Source organism: Opisthorchis viverrini (assembly GCF_000715545.1).
Source record: "Opisthorchis viverrini unplaced genomic scaffold opera_v5_701, whole genome shotgun sequence".
Lineage (NCBI taxonomy): Eukaryota > Metazoa > Platyhelminthes > Trematoda > Opisthorchiida > Opisthorchiidae > Opisthorchis > Opisthorchis viverrini.
Window position 1 is genome coordinate 10,818 of NW_008752371.1, and position 15,219 is coordinate 26,036.

Below are 15,219 nucleotides of genomic sequence, written 5' to 3' on the forward strand. Positions count from 1 at the left end.
GCCCTGTTTGAACATAGCTTGGTAAACAGCTTTTTACCGTTGAACCAGCAAACACACTATGGGGATATAGTAAAATAATTTTCAAGCTCAGAGCACACACATTCATTAAGCAAAATTTTTTCTCATTTCGAGTAGTTGGTGCGTGGAATGACCTTCCTCCGACGGTTGTTCACGCACCTTCTAGAACCCAGTTTAAAGCAATATTAGACACTTATTTATGCGAATCCTGGCGCTGGCGAGCATACTGCCCCGCGCTGAGAACCTTTCAGGTGAACGACAGTCACTGACCGACAAGAACAAAAGCGACCCGGGAAACTTGGGCAATAGCCTCGATCCTGTGTATCAATTGGTGAATCCGTGAATCGGATCTACACAGGCAATATTCCAAGGTCGTCTTTCACATGCACACATTTGAAGCGATACTCATTTTACCGAGGGGCTGAAAGTTGGACATCTTGAATTGCTCGTGCAAGCTGCGCCCAGTGTTGTGCGTTTGAGATAAACAATAGTATGGCATTTTTATTTACTATGCTTATAAATCTTAACGGTGTGGTGAAAATAATGATAAAAATAATGGTAGTGACCGAATTGACCTCAACTTCACATCAAACTTATGGCCCCTGGTGCGGCCTAGGTTGCACGTTCATATCTTCCTCTGCCTTGAGAGAATGGAAAATTATCGCATTATTGAGGAGACACATGTGGAGATGAATAATCGCGATTCACCTGAAACCGAACCGTTTATGCACGCGAATTCGGGAAATAACTGTCGTTCGGGTTGGTGTACGTGAGATGATCAGCAAGCACCTCAGAACTCCTCTGTTTACCGGCCTTGAATACTCCAAACAGTAATCAGCGCTCTGTTGGTGCGGTTTTGGCTCATACTAATTGCTAGGAATTTTCCGTTTGTCTTGGAAGAATTAGACTGCCTTTCTCTGATCAAAAGGCAGGAAACGATGGCTTGAATGAATCAGTTGCTTTTCGCTTCTACTGATCACGTGGATAGCAAGAAACAATAACCATTAACTGTTGGCATGATCCCTGGGAAACCGAGCAATTTCAGAGAACAAGTTGGATTCATGGGAAAGACAGCGTCCGGTGTCCGAAAAATACCACGGAATTCCCAGGTGCGCTTCTATGGTTGACTCCATTAGAGGCCGCGATCCTCATCTTAAGACAAAGGGAACACCGCACGAAAATCTGAGCCATCACGAAAATTATCTGCCACAGCCCGGATAACTTCGATTTCGCACACCAGCCAACTACCAGCACCAGTTCGGGCAACTGAAGACCACACCATCAAGCGGGCATGGGCCATATACAGCGGAGATAGGGTAAGGATAACCGGTCAACTTAGTGAACACATCGGCAATGTAATGTAGCGAAAGGTCTCTACAATCGAACCTACAAAAATTGTTCTCAACTCCAATAAAATCGCTTCTCGTGATTTTAACAGGTTACAGGATTCGGAATATACCCTAGTTTCTTACTCAGCGACCAGCGCTTGCGAATCTTAAGAGTCAGGGTAGTGCATCAAGAGTACAGGTAAAATGATACCAGATAAGACTTCATATGATAAGCAAGACCCTGACAATCTTGAGTAATGTGGCTTGCCTTAATGTAAGAAATATGCAAGAAAAGGGGGTAAGTGAGGTTTTTTTTCTTCGTTACCTATCGGATGTCGCTGGAATAACCGAGGCGTAATTTATGGCTAAATTTGTTTATTCATAGTTACCACTTCCAGTCGACTATGGTTATCGCTTAAATCAAACTTAGGGACTGGGGGTTATGTAACCCCTAATGTCCAGGCACCGTTAATCAGGCAGCAACTACTAGTAAATCGAACCTTTACTGGCTCATCCGAGATGGTTTGCTGTCGCGCCCTAAGCCAGCATCAGTAATTTCGAACGTCTAAGAAACCTGTCTAGTGGTAATATCATTTAGGTTGTGAGCCCCTTAGTGCTTTGAACGTTATGCTAAGTGTTTCAAGACAGCTTTCGAAAGTTTCATATCACTAAATCAGGCGTCGCAAATTGAGAGCGATTTTTAAGCCCACCTTTCCATTTACAGACGGCTGCCTTTACAAGGTGATGTGAATATTTTGGAGGAGATCTCTTACTGATTCGCTATCTTCTCCTGAGACGCATGAAGTTAGACACTAAATAAGTAGCGTTTTGGATAGCAAACCAATCTCTATTTCGCTGAGTGGGCTGTTTCGCATCAGCTATTGCTGATGGATATCTGACAGTCGATTCCTGCAGGTAGCAACTGTTATAGTGATAAGCGGTACCCAGCGTATCATCTAACTACTTACACGTGTTTCGGAAGTAGCAGCAGTCTTAAAAAATCGATGCTTACAGCTAACTGTTGCACAGCCGATTTGAGTACCCTTGTGGTTGTGTTTGGGGGGGGGTTATAAGTGATGCAGCGCTCATGTTATTGCTAGGAGTTTGTGCTAGCAACACATAAATGTTAACTTGCAGTGTTATGAGTTGATTGGTTCTTGAATTTTCCCATAGAATTTCATACCGACACAACTCTGATTTGTGCAGATTAGTCTCAACTGAGCATTGAAATTGTCAGCCATACCAATGACACCAGGGCATCATGCCAGCTGCAGAGTTTTTAATACTTTTATACAAAACCAACACCATGCTAATTTGTCGGAAGAACACAGGAAGACTACGCTGCCGTGTGTTAAAAACGTTGCGGAAATGAATGCATGACAGTTACGGTAACGTGGAATTACAGTCGCTTTTAATCCTGAAAAAAGTTAGAACTCTCTCAAAATCAAAGGGAAAATTTGATGGAGTAAAGAAGACGAACATGGCCTACAAACTTAAGTGTAACGACTGCGACAGACATTATGTTGGCCAAACCGTGTGAAAACGTGCTACCAGAATACACCAACACAAGCGTCCCCACAGAAGACATGATTCGATATAATTTGTCCTGATCCACGAAGACAGGAAAGGACATCAGTTCATTTAGGACCATGTTAAAATACTTCCTCACACAAGAACAAACTGGGAGCAAGAGTTTGCTAAGGCATAGTGCTCCGCACAAAATTTGACCAACAAACATCAAAGTCAACTCCGAGTCACATGGAAAATTAAAAACCTAACGATAATCAACGGATCAATGAATCAGAGGAATGAAACTATTCAAAACAGAAGACTACTGAACAAACCAATCAAGTGGACAAGTTCAGACCATGAAGCAAAAAGATAATGGTTAAGTTAAAACAGGCATAAAACTGTAGAATTAATGCTCCCACCAAAATACAAGGGAATGAGAACAGCTCAGATTTACAGATGACCAATAAAACTTCGCAAAAAAACCGATTATTTCAGAGTCAATAGATGCTGTTAAGAAACTCAATAAGTACAGGTGAAAGAGAAGAAATTCATTTGTTCAACCGTGCACTGACGATGTCTCCGCAATCGGTGATGAAACGTTTGCAATCCAACTGCTAAGCGCGGCACGCAGTCCAACAACAAAGGAGTACCTTCGAGCTACCTATATTCTACAATATTGCTAATAAAAAATAGGTGCTCAATAAAAACCACTTCATAAGCGAGTTGTGTGTTTCGAATTTTAGACGTCGTTTAATAATAAGTGACTCTCTTGGACACGAAAAAATGGCCATTAACTCTATTCGGAATGCCAAATTGTTAAAGTGGAGGATATCACACATAACGATGTTTTTTTTACTTTTTTGCTGGTGCGATATTACTCAACCGGTGAGCCATAATATGTCTTATCGAAGCAGTAAGGTCCCAGCATGAATAAACTGGATAATGCATTATTGTGTTTATTTATATCCTTAACGCACTCTGCTGTGTACGTCATGGCTGCAAACCAAAACTCCTGAAGTTTACCACTTGTTTGTTATCTGCATTGAAACCGTCCGTTCAACAGAGGAAGAGTAAGCACTTCTGCATCCTAGGAAAGTATGCATATTATGAATGGACCTCTTTAACATTATAGCAAATATAATAAAAACTTTATTTTTTGACAACAAACAATGAAATTCCGGTCACGTTTTTTTACCACCTGTATCTCTTACTAGGTAGTATATAGCAGACCGTACCCCCAGCAACTCCTGTTGTGGCTGGACTAGGGCAATTGTGGCTGCCGTAATATCTGAGATCAGCTTGAAAGTAGTGGTGATATTCATGATTCCGGTCTTCTAGGGTGACACAGCAAATATTGAACCCGCTGAAAGACCAAGAACACTCCTTAGCCGAAGCGAACCGAATATCTGTTAAGGTGGAAGCACTTTTTGCTTCCTCCGTTTGCACTGTTTTCAGGGTATGACAATATAGTAGCTACAACTCAAGACAATAGTTGGCCTTATCCGGATTTACTAGGTTATGTGGCGGTGGATACGCACTTCTGATTTGTTCAGCTAAGAATGAAACTATGATCCAGGTTTATTCTCAGTTTGGAATGGACTAATCAAAATACTCACACAAGAACTAAGAGAAAACTATTCTAATGGGTGGGTTACAGGTACACATTCGGAAATGTATCACTGAAAAGAATGTGAGCTCTGCTATAATAATCTGTTAATGTGCCAAGGGAAAGATAAGACCACATACCCAGATAGAACAAAAACTAACAAACATAGCTAAACATTTTTGCATAGTAGACAGGATTTCTCAAAAATAACCAGATTCATTTCGCTAGTAGCCACTGTGTTACCCAATAGTAGTTGGTCATGCCTCATTAGCATAACTTTTTAGTCTTTATTCTCATAGGCTGAAGAATGTATTTGTCCATCACGCTATTTCAAATCTGTAACACTGCAGAATCGGCACATGGTTCTAAAGATTTGCAGTAGATTACACATTCTCCTTTCAATGAGCTTAATGTTTGGAAGAAATCGTGTCATATTTTGGTAGAACGTTTCGGTTTAAAGCAAAATGAGAATGACAATTCAACCAGTTTTCTGTCTCTTCAGCTGTATTTCCAAATTTATTCGCAATGGGTCTGCTGATGCGAACTTATGTGATTGTTTCCGTTTTGCTCTTTAACGAAAGTAAGTAGGTTTTTTGTGTACTTATTTGCTTGAAATAAAAACGTCGTATATCACTTTGGTCATGCTTAACATCAGTATGATTGCCAAATTTAGAACCGTTAGCTTTACCCTATAGAAACAAGTGTTTCAGATTATTTTCCAGATATTAGTAGTTTTTACTTGACCGGTTGTAGCTTTTCCGCGACCTTTCAACAAATAAGTGGAGCAAGCCCTTAATAATTTATGCGATTTCCTCTAGAAAACCATGCAACTAGATTGCCATGCCTGGTTATCTGACTTCGGGTGTTGAAGCCGTTGGCTGCACTGTTAGTTCTGACAGTCATGAAGCATTTGGACTCTGCAGATAGCATAAAAGTTCTCTGGTGTAGAAATATTTGGTAAATAGCAGACAGCTATGGCGTATTAATAACAAAAAACTGGTAAAGATGTGAGCAAGTCCATGAGACATTAGTAACTGAGATGTTTTATTCTTTGATTGGTATGTAGAGGCGAAAAATTGCCCCCTCCTGGCCAGCGTGCTGGCCGATTGGTTCGCATAGCTGAAGACCTTGAGTTAATCAGCGATCGTTTACTTAATAGCGATGGACAATCGGCGTAATCAAACGGACTTACTTCAACCTGCCATTGGTTTTTTAATGAACTGTTTGAATTTGGAATTCAATCATCAATCAACAGTGCATGTTTTGATCCAAAACCTTTGGCTGCATTAGTGCATCTTTTCCAGCTGAAGAGAAACCTATCGTTAGACTGTTTAAGTCTGGTGATAATATAAATACGTTGATTATTTTTGAATTCCCTTTAGGGAATCTGCACTTGCATAAAAGAAACTACTCACAAGGTTGGTGAAAACTCTTCGACAGCCCTTGACCGAAATCGTCCTTCTTCTCGAAAACAGTACAATTGGGATTCAAGTATAGGATAAAGTTGACGGAAACTCGCAGATTGCACCTACTCGATGAGCCCCAAGAAGGGCGGAACCGGTCATGGGCTGTCGAAGAGTTTTCAGCAACCTTGTGAGTAGTTTTCTTCATGAAAATATACTGCGATATCTCGAATATCGTACCAACTGAATCATGGAAGAGGCCTGCGTGCAGCACATTCAGCTGTAAACGAGAGAGATTCTCGTGGAAACCAAATTGACTTGCAAATTTGTATATTTCTCTTAATTAGGATTACCTTTGTAAATGGCTACTGCTGCAAAACCTCTGTTAAAAATGAGCGAAGATTATTAGCTGCTCTACAAGTGTTGTGTTCCCATGTGTACGACGTTGAAATAGCTGGTGATCAAGAAGATTTCAGTAATCAGACAATAACCAGTCAGTAGCGAGTCAAAGTTTTACGCTTATCGCTTTAACTTGTTCTCATTTGTCATCCTTTGCGTCCGCCTCAGTACTTGAAATAAACCGATGCTTCATAAAATTACAGAATTAACCTCTCAAATATGTGATTCCGTGCCTGATGAATTCCAACGCGGACTAGGATGACGAAGCAGCACATAACATTTGATGATTCGGTTTTTGTGACTAAAAGTAGGGCACCATTTTCATCCGTAAATGCTTTAAAAACGTATCTTAGCACGAAATCAGTCGTTCTGGTTCACATTATATGGTCACAAACAAGTTTGACCAAATTACTAGTCTGGAGGAAGTCAAAACATTAGCAGGTGTGCTATGGAGTTATGTGTGTACTTGTGCAACTAGAGCTTCTTCGAGTGATCATACTTTTTTTTAAATGTTTCACAATTATTCTATCCGCTTAGAAGTGACGTCGTGCGAGCCTCAAAGCAAATATTAAAATCCTTTATAGCTGTCACGATTGTGTTTTATTGGGAAAACCATTACTCATCACCCGAACAAAATGTGACTTGGTACTTCTGTGTAGTGCTTGTGGTTTTTGGACATTATTCCGCGCAGATTATTAGCTCACCTTGTGAGAACTAATAAAAAACCGAACAATTTCCCACTCCTTAGAATGGCGATGTTAAAATAAGTTGTCTTGTATGTTTGCTAGAAGAACTTATGAGCCGCCATGGAAACCGCATTTACTATGCAGTGGTCAAGATTGTTGCAAGGAAGGTAGACAATGACCTTTTAAGGAAACAGACCATATTTGATGATTGGTAGGCAACAGTTGTTATGGAATGTACACCAGAATATCCATTGTTTGTGAAGCTATTTTCTGTTTTATTACTAATTCGAGCAGGTGGGAAAAATTCAATCATCCCATTGAAAGTGATTGTACCTATCTTTTTCATTTTTTTAGTTGTGGTACAAAGTCGACGTTCAGGATTCAGTCGCTCCACCAAGATCAAAATTAAGTCATCATCGTTTTCGTCCTATACACGCAAATCTGGAATGTGAGTCTTTTTTCAGTGAAACACCTTGCTCAAAATTCAAATTCTAATAAATAACGCTGTCCATTAGTTACCGGAACTAGATTTGGTTGTTTTCTCCCAAAGAAGGAATTCTGCCTTCCATACAGCACTATATATGAGACACTCACATTGCCAGGTCTGATATGAACAGTGTGAAAACAAATCCTCACAGCTCATTAACGTAAAAGTACTTTCACAAGGTCATATCAGCTGAGTGAACAAACAAAGCAACCGTCTTTGAACAACAAATTCGGGTCCGATCACCTGTTTAAGTCCAACCCCACTTTGTTCAGTTCAGTATGTCAATTTTCCCGTGGGCTGGGTTAAGATCATGAGGCGCCATTTTTACACTGATAAATTTGGGAGGCATGAGGAATTACGTCTGAGGCGTGGCGGATACCAAACTGAAATCGAAGGAGAGAAGTGCGGATCGATTTTTGGCTGAGTGTAACCAAAGAGGTAATCAGTCATCGTTTTGAGATGTTGAAACTGTTGCCGAGTATTGGGAGTTTTTTTTCAGATGATGAAGGCATCGAACGGTAATTTGTTGAAACTTTGCCCAAGAATGGGAGTTTTTTTTCAGATGATGAAGGCATCGAACGGTGATTTCTGTGAACAACCACAGAACAGTGGGAGGCTTTTGAATTCATGTATTGTGATAAAGAAGATTTTAGTCTTGGTAAAAAACTGGGCCTCTGTTCCTTATCAAGATTACTCAGGTATACGTAGCATGATTTTGTCGCGTGACTTAATTTTAACCACAGAAACACGCGATCACCAAACTCATTTGCGCTTATAACTTATACAAACTCGACAGATAGTTCGGTTGGGCCAAGCACCAATTTCGTTAGAACTGTAATAACCATTAGACGGGTCAGAAAATCGCTTATGCCTTTTCATGATCTTCACAAAGGGTGTGATGCTTAAAGTTTCACGTACAATACAAATTAAGCAGATTTCCAAGAAATTTGACACAAGAGAAACATTCGTTTTGTAGGTTTATTCGTATCGAATCAGCCATTTGGCACACTTCAAGCCGAACGATACATGCTTTAGGCTATACGAATAATGACATCACAGTAGCGCACACCCCACAGTGTGCACAGGCGGTGAAAAACTATGAATGTACCGATTTACTCTTGCTTACCAGAAGAAAATGTCTTAAACCTATACTGCCGGCTGCTTGTTTAGTTATGAGTCTAACCGAGTGTTACAATAAGTATTTGTCTTCTGAAGTGTCATATATTTTCATTCAGTTTAGGCCTACCACTCTAAATAAAAGTACACAGTTGAAAGTTAAAACACTACTAAACTATCCATTATTGTTTGAAACTAAGTTTTCCGATCATTTCTGAGTCAGAGGATTTAGAAGAACTTGTGTTGAAGATATTCCAAGAGGTCGATCTTGGTCAGATTCAACGTTGCACTTGTGAATAAACCAGATTTTGTTGTTCATATTTTAACTTACCTGGGTGTATAGCAAGTTTCAGCAGCCGAGTTAAATGTCGAATCACCCGCCGATTACGACATACCGAGAAGGTCTTTTCGAACGAAAGCAAGCATCCACACTCCGATGCAAATTTAGATGTTCTGTCATTGGTTTATGTGGCTTTTTTTGTGCCAGCCGGAAATCCGCCTTCTGAAATTAAAAATCTCCCGGCTCGAGGAGCCAGTCAACACGCGTGACCGCGTGATGTTGCTCCCGTAATTGGAGGATGATTAGCGCGAGTCATTCACCTGGCTGATAAGCCACCAGTGGCCGAACGAATAAGTGTTTAAACTACTAGCCAGGATGTTTGAGACTCTCTGGAGCTTCGTGAGGTGCACACTGCTGATGACTCTCAATAAGGATGAAAGAGCTGTGCAGTACTTCTCGGTTTTTCGACATAGATTAGTTCTAATACAGGAAGAAGTCTCCACAAAACTACCTTGGTTTGTTAACAAGAACACTGCAGTTTCAAAAACTTGCTCATGAGACGACCCTTTCTGGAGAGACCATGTCCAGCATCACTAGTAGGATATCATCGAGAAGATACAATTTCGCAGATACCAATGTTTGCTGGTCCGTTGAGTTGTTTCTACAGGACATTCCTGGAAAGTGGATGCTGTTATTTTATTTGAAAAGACTGTCTCACGGTTAAAAACAACTTTCTGATGATAAATCCAGCATTCTCATGTAAGGTTGGCTTAGATGTACTCTGGTTTGTACTTGCTTCGTATTCATAAAAAACTCCGCCTGTAGTATGAAGTTAATACGGTGATTTCCGGCCCTCTTTCCTGGTTATTGTACTACCTAAATATACTGATGTATTGGAAAATACGTCAGTCATCCTCCCAGAGAAGGATACCACACAAGAAGTGGTCCGGTTAATCATAGATAATGGCCAATTTTTCACGCTGACCAGGCATCAGAGAGAATAGAATCACGCATCCCTCAGTTTCTGGCTCAAACGATGAAACTTTTGAAACTAGAGGAATAACTTTGCCACCTAAAAAGAACCCTGTTTCCACGCCACCTTCCTATAAAATCAAGGATTGTCATCGACCGTAGGCAGAACGTATTCAAAATGTTCTACTGGAGAGAAAAACATTCAACCCTCCAAAAACACCTTAAGGGACACATTTGGATGACAGCATCTACTTAAACCGATCTCAATGTCTTTCAGTTTCATGAGCAAATATTGAATTCAGCTACCATTTGTTAATGATGCTAGAGTAGTTTTTCCAAAACGACCTTCAGTTCCATCTAACTGGTGCAGACAAAATTCCCACATTTCTACGGCACCGTCATGACCCTCCTATACGTCTATACGTCTATTTGTATAGTAATTCCGTTTATAAGGCAAGCGAACTCAGTCATATCTGTACCATAATATTCGTCAAAAGGAAGTATTTATTAAAATAATCCCGCTTGTTTCCGTAAAAAGAAGATCTCTATCAAAGTTTGTCTAAAAAAAGTTCGTCACTTCTAAGTTGAGAAACCTAGTGTTCAATGCTCCGAATCTTGGGGATCTCAAACTGGATATCCCTAAAGTCGTCCGTCCTGAACTCTCCCCATAGGTTCAGTTGTGTGTGCCTAGAAAAGTTAACTTGCGGAAGTTCTATGCTCCGGTTAATGACTCTGACGACGTTTTGTACGACTGCCAAATGAATCTTCAAGGAACCAAACGAAAGTCTTTATGTGAGTTTTGGAATTTCCATGTGGGAATAATAACGTCATTTAGACATGGTACAGACTACAGAATGCTAAGAAATACTTTTTTTAAAATTTTCAAAATCTCCCAGTTTCATGTGGGCGAAAACTTGTATCGTGGGTGGTCGTCTGTTGGTTACGCCTGCACTGAGCCCGCCAGACTACGCGATAAGGAGTAGGCAGAGAAACGTGGACATGGCTGTATTGTTAGGACACAACATGCAGAGCTTCTGCGTAAATGTCTAGGATGACTAAAGGGCCAATACGGTTGCTCAATCGTTCGTTCTGTACAGCCAATGACCGGTGTTCCGGTCGTGAGCTATTTCAGCCCCACTCCACTGATTGTATGTTGCTATGTTTGGTGAATTCCGCCAACGCACCTGCTATCCGAAATATGTGGTACTGATGACAACCTTGGAGATGCGTCGTTCTCGGCGCATGTGCTCTTTTCATGTCTGGAAGCGTCCTGACAAAACTGATGACTTCTAGCCTGGTGAAGGTGGTCCCACAAATCTGGTTCTCCTTTTCAAGGACCTCCTTTCATAAATGGACCATTTTGTTCCAGTCCCGCGAACTTCGCCCTCTAAAGAGACTGAAGGATTTCAGCAAGTTTAGTCCTGCTGACACCGCTGTGAATGGTGATATATTTCTGCTTAGCTGTAACTGGTTAACTTCGGTGCGTATAGCTATCACTGTCTAGTGTGCATAACAGCTGAAAGTCTCGTACAATATGATTGTTACTGTGGCTCGTTTCAAATACAATACACCTGAAAGATAATCTTAGAGTGTGAGTTCAAAGAGGGCTGGTCTAGTTCTCCCAGTCCAAGTTTGGTTATGTTCAAGGCCGACAGTCCAATCGATCCATACATATCCTCAGTTTTGTGGCTAGCTAACTGGTCAATGTCCTCAGAAAAAGATGGCATGAGAGTTAATCTACTGTCCACACTCATATGTGAATGCTACTCGTTGAGTTGAGCGCCCGGCTAGTGACTACTACCGTAAGTAGTATGGAACTGTTGCAAATGTAATAAAACCACGCTGCCTCTTACCCAGTGTTTTCAAGAGGTGCATTCGTAAAATATGTACTTTCTGTTGCCGTACATTTGGATCACACCGCTTCTAGAACTATCTTATAAGCTTCACGATACCGCGCCAGTTGAATTTGTTTTATAAAGTTCTCTGGGTCCCAACTCTGCTTGAAATGCTCCATGCTAACCCGGCTTTTAAGTGGGCTGTTTTTTAAGTGGGCGTTTTCTGTTATTGTCATAATCCAACTTTTGGAAAACGTATCAAGGCGCCGATGATTCATGCTAGCTGTATCTCTCTGGGAGCCCTGATTTCAGGCTTCACGGCGTACATAACCCCGAGGTGACAATGAATTCCGATGATATTAATCTACTCTCGAACACGGAGAATATCTGGATAAGCGTCAGCACACTGGTTTATCAAGAGATTCGTGTTTACTACCACACCACAAACGGGGTACTGTACAAACCCATTGACAGCCCAACTGAAAAGGAAACACTCAGTAGCAGCCAACAGGAAATTGAGCTTAAGACCTCGGGAAAAATTGCGCGTGCCATGAATCACTAATGAGGTTTCGCAAAAAATCAGGCGTTTACGTCCGCGGTGCTATTCATGACAGAATGTGTAAACAGACGAAATGGATTAGAAAAATTGAATCCAGAGAAGTTTAGTTCTTACACAGAACTAAGGATTTGCTCGACCCTACCAGGGTGGTGTTAATGGACGGGCCCTGTTAGAATGTTAGAGTAAACACTGCCTCCTCATTTTAGTGATTTAGACGTGTATCTTTTGACATGAACTGGTGGCTGGTTGACCGGTTTTCAGACAGCAATTACGCTACTCGCCGAGTTTATGAATGTGTCATCAACCTCTCGTCAACGTAAGAAGGGGCTTTATGAATGAACTCACTATTGCGCAGTTTTCAAACGTGATTAAAATGCATCGATTGAACTCCTTTAGGTTTAGTGCCGGCTGATAAACAATAATTTGGACTTAAGGGGTCATATACTTGCAAAATTTTCGAGCTCATGAAGCCTGAAAACCAATTATCGCCATTTCAGTGCTAATTTCTGCTGTGGTGAATTAAATCTAGACTGCGGTTAATGTTTCTCAGCGCGCTGTGGTCAGTTTTTGCTATTTTCCGCTTAATTAGCGTGTTTTTAATCTCGCAAGTTAAATAATAACTATGTACAACAGTCCAAGACTGAAAAAGCATCCATTCTGGAGAGGCCCTCTAGACAGTGTGGAACGTAGTTCTGAATAAACAAGTTCACAACGTGAATTCATGAAGATTGATGGATAAGCTTCTTTTTGACGATGGGAGTGCACCGCGGACAACCGGAAGAAATTAAATTCCTTCAATGCACATGAAACCTGAACGCATTTTGAGAGCTTTGGAAATAATTTTGGGTCATTTCCAGTTACAATAGCATCACAAGGCATCGTACTGCTTAGTCGGCCTAGCTACTAACTAAGCCTTTAGCTCGATCCCCACCTCGATTACGTATGTCTGAGTTTCTGCAGCTAAGGGATATTTCTGGCTGCACTTCTTCTGAGTCACATAGCTAAAAACATGAAAAAAATTTGCCGCGTCCGAGGTAGTTGAGGTAGTTTTAACTGGAATACAGTGGGTTTTTTATAAGAACCAGCTTCACAGAAGCGTCCACATAGAACCATATAATGCATGAAAGGAGAAGTGTCCTTTGATGTGATGGAATAAAATATCTTCACTTCACTCTTCGCTTCACTCCCCTGCTGTTTAGGATACAGCAAAATCGCAGCGTGAAACACGTAACTCATATAGAAAAGGTCTCAGAAAACTTTATTTTTCATAGTTTCTTTTCGTCTTCATCCTCATTCTTGCTTTTGAGGGAGTACATGTCTACCCTGTGCTACTCTGATTGCTAAGTGTGGGCCTCATTTTTCGACTGTGAGCAATGATATCTTTAAATGAGTCCACTGCAAATCAGAATGTGCAGTATTCAACAAAAGCTTGTTGTTGGTAGTGTGAGGAGATTTGGGAATTTTGTGGAGATTTCGTCCTGTAAGTGAAGCCAATCTATGCTACAAAGCCGAGAAGCACTGTACAGCTGTTTCATCATTATTGGGAATCATCAGCAGTGCGCATCTCACGAAACTCCGCAGAGTCTCGAACCCGCGACCACCCGGCTAGTAGTTTGAACACCTAACCGTTCGGCCACGAGTGAGAAGTCGTTGCTCGAGGAGCCAATCAACACGTGTGACCGCGTGATGTGGATCCCGTGATTGAAGGATGAGCGGCGCTATATCCTGTCTAATTGGGAGTTAATCACACTACTGATCAGCCTATCGTGGCCGAACGATTCAGGGTTCAAACTACTAACCGGGAGGTCGCGGGTTCGAGACTCTTCGGAGTTTCGTGAAATGCACACTGCTGATGATCCCCAATAAGGATGAAACAGCTGTACAGTGCTTCTCGGTTTTCCAGCATAGATTGGTTTCACTTACAGGACGAAATGTTCACAGCTTGTTGTCCTATGGGTTGAATGATCAGATAAAGACAGTCTTTGAAGCCAAATACGTTGGTTTACTTCCACTGAACCCTCAGATTAAGTCACTTTTGAAATGGCGCTATTTCCCCTAGAACACCGCGGCAACATTGCAACGTATCGCTCGGTTTTCGCTTTTTCAGAAAGCTAGTGCAGAATCGTATGTGTGGGCTCGCAAACATGTACTAGGCGACAGCTCAACGTAAATTTTCGATGCTTCGCTAATATTGTAAATTCATCAGCCATCCTTCCCGTGACATCCGTTCTTGATGAACCTAATTTTTTGGACAAGCTAGCGGTTTGCTTTATTTGGAGTAAATTCCCCACATTCTAACTCTTGAATTCTTTTGATGACTTGTTCTTCCGTTGGTTTTTCCCCACCAAAGACCAAGGCCCCCCACCCACCAAACTGTAGCAGCTGGACAAACTATTTGTACACAACTTAGTGAAACAGCGCTGTCGTAAATTTGCACCAAAAAGATAATGTTTGTTAGAAAAATACACTAATTGGCAAATCAATTCGGTTTTCACGAGAGACTCAACTGATGGAAACTCGGGGACTGCGCCTACAAGATGATCCCCGAGTAGGGTGAGACCGGTCGTGTGCTGTCGAGGAGATTTCAGCAACCGTGTGAGTGATTTCCTTTATGAAAATATACTGCGATATCTCGAATGTCGTGCCAACTGAATCATGAGGCGGCCTGTGTGCAGCACATTCAGTTGGAGGACATCATAAACGAGAGATTCAGTTGAGTCTCCCGTGAAAACCAAATGGAATTGCAAATGAATGTATTTCTGGAAAACAGAGCAATTTGGGTTAAAGTAGAACATAAGGTTGACGAAACCTCGGGGACTGAGCCTACCTGATGAGCCCCAAGAAGGGCGAAAACGGTCGTGGACTGTCGCAGAGTTTTCACAGCAACCTTGTGAGTGTTCGCTTCAGAGGGGTTTGGTAAACAATCGGTGGATTTATTGCTGGGCAACGTTTCGCTTTTGACACAAAAGCTTCGTCAGGCCAAGTGAGTAAGTAAGTAGGTTGATTGGGTTTTAAGGC